This window comes from Eucyclogobius newberryi, unplaced genomic scaffold (assembly GCF_026437365.1).
Source record: "Eucyclogobius newberryi isolate DKJ021-1_F unplaced genomic scaffold, fEucNew1.0.hap1 SCAF_4, whole genome shotgun sequence".
NCBI lineage: Eukaryota > Metazoa > Chordata > Actinopteri > Gobiiformes > Gobiidae > Eucyclogobius > Eucyclogobius newberryi.
The window spans coordinates 27,549,759-27,555,237 of record NW_027316056.1 but is presented as its reverse complement, the minus strand read 5'-3'; the positions used below and the strand labels follow the sequence as shown (position 1 = coordinate 27,555,237).

The following is a 5,479-nucleotide window of genomic DNA, read 5'->3' as shown; positions in this document are numbered from 1 at the left end:
TCATTGAAATAGTTTAAAATCAAAATATAATGGAACATCTAGTATAACGTACTACTCTGTGTCAATAAAAGTGACAATGTTCATATAAAATATTTTAAGATGAATTAATGTACATGAATGTTAGATGCTGGCATTATTTTACCCTATAACTCTGAACCTTCCAAAGTCAGGAGAAGGTGTGTCCTTACCTGTGCTGCTGTCCTGGTGTTACCTGTCTCCAGGTGTCGTGGCGTACGCAGGTTCAGGGGTCAAACCTACAGCCGCTCCTCTGATCTTCACTGATCATCATACTCCTGCACACTAAAGCCAAACTCGGGGACAGTCTTTCTCTCTGTCTGTTGTGACTGGAATGCAGCTTACATCAATAGGCTAAATTTAACCTGCCAAACACTCAAAAGCACTCTCAAACGCCACGGGCCGAGGGGAACAACCGCAGAGAAAGAGGGGAGGCGTGCAGGATGAGGGCATCATGTTGTAAATGGTCAACATGGACAACATTGGGATAAGGATCACCCTTCAAGAGATGCGCCATGTTCAGATAATATTTTGGGAATAATGCACTGCAACATGTGAAGTGTGGCCCTATTGTTCTGAAGCACACGCTCGAGGGATAAGCTCCAACAGCAAACGTCTGGCTTTCTTTGTCCCATGAATCGTCACAAACACGTTATTATAAAGGTGTACATGACTTATACATCTCAAGCTTTAATGCATGACACTGTATTCATTTGAGCTGAAGACACAGATAAATATATTAATAAGCAGTCAGATCTGTGGTGGTTATTCATCAATGTATTTATTTATTTATTTTGCAGTGCCGTCTGAATGGTCCTAACAGTGTATTTCTAACCAAATAAGTGCTTAACACACCACATGTGTTTGACACTCAGTGAAATTATGAAATAAGATACACTTTTACAATTTGTAGCCTAATTCTAAAATAGCCAAACTGAAATACTAACACAACTCACCACAAAATGTAGATTATCGCTAGTGTTGTTGAATTAATATAGTTCCTTGTGCTGCTGCAACATAATAACACTGCAGTCCCCAATTAAGCACATCACCAAAGGTCAACAGTTTGGTCCAAGCTCTGCCAGTGCATACTGTTGTGTCCTTGGGCAAGAAGGGTGTGAGTCAATTGGTCATAGAGCAAAAGGTTATGACGAGTGCGGGGAGAGAATGAACCACTGTCATCACTAAAGCGCAATAAAAGTCAGTATTACTATTACTATAATCAAAATCTAGGTTTACTTTATTAGATTGCAGACACTAGTAGACCAGGCAAACTTATTCACCTGACTCTTAACAGTATGGATTTTTTATTGGGCTATACAAAGCAGAGTATGGACAGGTGTTTGGCCCAATGATATAAGCCCTATGAGGCAGAGCTGATCCAAAAAAAACCCTTCTCTCAGGTAAAAATGTCCTGCTAGTGGATGATGCCTGGAAAGCTGGAGCAACTTGATGATGACCTCTAGTGACAGGTGCGGGATCAAGAGAGACCCTGCGCTTCCATTCCTCCGGGGGCTCTGGCAGAGACCTGCGGTGCCCAGCAGCTTTCACACTGGATACAATGGATGATGAGACGCTCGGAAACATGAACGCTTCATCCACCGAGCCAATGGGGCTCCTGGACGCGGCCTCCCATGGTGTTGGAGGCTTGAACGGCTTCTCCTGAGTGGACGTGTGTCTCCTGAGTAAGGCAGAAGCGTGTGTTCCCGGGGAAGGAGACTGGACCAGAGAGGACAAGACACTCAGCCTCCTGGGCAAACTCATGGAGCGACTTCGACCAAACACCTAAAAACAAGACACGTTAGTGACCTTTATGAGGCAGTTTGTGTCTTCACTGCCACCTGCTGTTAAATAAATATAAAAGAGAAGTCTATGACTTGTTTAATAGGCTTATGCTATAATCATATAAGGGAGATCTGTAAGTTGAGCCAGTTTTTGCATTGATGTTTTTTAGGCCCGAGCCCCAGCAGGGCGGAGGGCCTATTGCTCCCGCAACGCTGCCAAAGGGTGCAGCCCGCATGTTTGGTACCCCCGTCGCCCCTGGCAAGTACAGTGAACTAGCCCATGCCGAAGGCATGGATCATGCATACTTACTCCTGCTATGACAGAAATAGTCGACAACAAATTGTTGACAACAGCAGCGCGAAGCGCTGCATTCCTCCAAAAACCCTCCTGGCATTGTCCTATACGCGAGAATCCATGCCGCAGGCATGGGCCATGCTTGTATCTGCTCAAATCAATGGAAGTCTATGGGGAGTGGGCGGGGCATCCCGACGGAATGGGGAGTGACGAGCGCGTAAGCGCTCGTAATGATGATTCCACCCCATGGCGGCATGGGGAAGGCTTAGAGCTTTCAAACGATGTATAATTTGTTGTTATAGTGGAAACGGCTATATTGTTTTTGCTAAAAATATTATTATTATTATTATTTTTCTTGTTCTTCTTCAGCGCTTTGAACTCTAATTTGACCCCCTGAACATGCTCAAAAACTCACCAAACTTTACCCAAAATTCAAAATCGGCGAAAAATTTTGTTTTTTCTGGGCCATTTTTTTTTTCGTTAAAAAATGGCGCGACAGCGCCACTGACAAAAGTCAAAATACATTGCGCCCCGAGGTCAACTTTGTCGTAGAGCTACGAAATTCGGAACACGCATTCCTCTCGTGAGGACAAAAAACAAATATTATTGTGGCCACGCCCCCAGAATTACCCTATGCCCGCCATCTTCCTTTGAAAATGAAAACACGCTGTGTTAGCCATTTTGTTCACGTCAAACTTTGACGAACTCCTCCTAGGGCGTTTTGCCCACCGACTTCAAAATCGGCGGACGTCCTCTGGACAAGTGGGGCATCTAAAGTTATCCAATTTTTTGAGATACCATTTACGGTCTGTGTGCGGCGCAGCCGCAAAGTTGGACAACTTATTTTGGGATATTGCAGATCTAAAAATTTTTCCCATTTGATCAAAACAAGTCCGATTAGGACCAAATTTGAATCAGTTGTTCAACTTTCTAGTTTGGACCAGTTTATGATGACAAAATTGAAATGGGCGCGATAGCGCCCCCTACAGAGTGACCTTTAAATTAACATTGAAGGTCAAAAATTAGTTTTACCAAAATTTTCTAAACTTTACCCAAAATTCTATTTTGGCGTCGCGATCAAAAAAGCCAATCAGACAAATGCCTTAATTTTTACGGCGTAGTTGTAGCGATGACATAAACCTCCCATGTTATCCCTATGGGAAAACCGCTAAATCTCTCGAATATCCACATTTTTATGTTTTACACTTTAACGAAGTCCTCCTAGTGCGTTTTGCCCACCGACCTCAAAATCGGTGTACGTCCTCTAGACAAGTGGGGCATCTAAAGTTATCCAAATTTTAAGGATAGCTTTTACGGTCTCTGTGCGACAGAGCCGCAAACGTTTCCCAGAATTCTGACTATTTGGCCTTCAGAGTGGCCTATAAACAATAGAGTTTTTCCAAATGACATGATATTTTGAACAAAATACTAATTTGCCATCCTGATCACAAAAGTATGAGAGCCAAAGTCATATTTTGTACGGCGTAACCGTAGCGAGGACAGAAACATCCCATGTTATCCTTATGGAAAAATCATAGAATTGCTCAAATCACCACATTTTTACGCTTCACACTTTAACGAACTCCTCCTAGGGCGATTGTCCGATCAAGTTCATATTTGGAGAATATCATCTACACAAGCGGGGCATCAAAACTTATCCATATTTTGATTCTAAGTGCTACGGTCTCTGTGTGGCGGACCCGCAAATATATGTCAGAAATGGGAAAACAGCGAAATCTCTAAAATGTTCACATTTACGCTTCACACTTTAACAAACTCCTCCGTGGGCAATAGCTCGGTCAAGCTTTACTTTGGGAAAAATCATCTACACAAGCGCGGCATCAAAAGTTATCCATATTTTTATTCCAAGTGCTACGGTCTCTGTGCGGCGGCGCAGCAAATTTGACTGACACTTGTGTTGATTTGCACTGGATTGGCCATGTCAATTGTGTCGCCGTCTGTCAAGTTCTTTTTTTATTCAACACACAATAAGGGCGCCATCTTTATCAAGTCGAAAGCGCAGAGTCGGAAGGCCGGCGGCCCGCGAGGGCCGTTGGATGCCGCTTGCGGCTTTAATTCTTTCTTCTTTCTTCTTCTTCTCGGGACCAACCCCCCTATTTTTCACCCAGTGAACATTGACAAAAAGTCACAAAAATGTGCACACCTCTAAAAATCGTGCCTCTCTACATTCTGGCTATTTCCCTTTTCTAAAATAAAAAAAATTGGCGCGTCAACGCCCCCAAATGTACCTAAAATGCATTGAGAGATGGGAAATGACCCAAAAAAAAATCTGATCGTAGAATCATGAAATTTGGCGCAGAGGTAGATGGTGACAAGAGAAGTAAAAAATATTATTACGGCAATGCCGTCCGCCCAACCAAATGTCGGCCATATTGCTTCAAAAATGGCTAAACATGACTTCGGAGTTTTTCCAAAAGTCGTACTTTTACGAACTCCTCCCAGGGCGTTGGCCCTAAAAAGCTGAAATTTGGTGAAAATGCTACTGAGGAGTGGGACATCAAAAGTTATCCAAATTACATTGATACCTGTCACGGTCTCTGTGCGGCAAAGCCGCAAACTGTAGCAAGAATTTCAGAAATCTCCCAAATTTTACATTTCTGCCGTTTGCGCAGATAAAGTCCGAATTGCGTCAAATTAGAATCAGTTGTTAAACTCTTTTCCCTAAACCTACTTGAAGTGAAATAAATTAATTTGGAGCCACAGCGCCCCCTACAGATCTTGTATGGAGGTTAAATGTTTAGTTTTGAAAAATTTTATGAAATTTGACACACAACTCAATTTTAGAATCCCCATCAAAAAAGTCAATGAGACCCATGTCATAATTGTTATGGCTTTGCTGTAATGATGACCGAAACCTTCCATGTTATTCCAATGGGGAAATCGCCAGAACATGTTTACACTTTAGACTTTCATAAACTCCTCCCAGGGCGTCAGCCCTATTAACCTGAAATTTGGTGAGACTCATTTTCAGGGGTGGACCATCAAAAGTTATCCACATTTTTATTCAAAGAGTCACGGTGTCTGTGCGGTAAAGCCGCACATTTTGCCAAGAATTCAAAATAAAATTGCTTTTTGATGGTAAAACAAAGGGGAGAAGATGTGACAGCGTCACAGATTCAGCAGTAGGCGTAATAAAAGGACAATTGGGGCGCGTTAGCGCCCCCTCCTCTTGCGGCGTGGCGGCGGCGTGGCGAGGGCCGATCATTGCCGCTTGCGGCTATATTTAGGCCCGAGCGCCACAAGCTGGCGAGAGGCCTATTAATCTTGTAAGGCCGTGCGAAGCACGGCTGCGAAAGTGCGCACGTAGTGCGCACGAAATCGAGCGCGAAGCGCTCGCCCACTTCCAAACACTCACTAACGCACT

At 43.5% G+C, this 5,479-nt stretch overlaps 1 protein-coding gene across 1 annotated transcript in view; it reads right to left on the bottom strand.

The window, feature by feature from the left end:
* myoz2b (myozenin 2b) overlaps positions 1-342 on the bottom strand; it is a 4,073-nt gene extending 3,731 nt beyond the window's left edge. The window contains exon 1 of the mRNA XM_072463795.1: positions 189-342. The gene's annotated coding sequence lies outside the window, so the exon portion shown is untranslated. The remainder of the gene's footprint in view (positions 1-188) is intronic.
* Between the last annotated feature and the right edge of the window lie 5,137 nt (positions 343-5,479).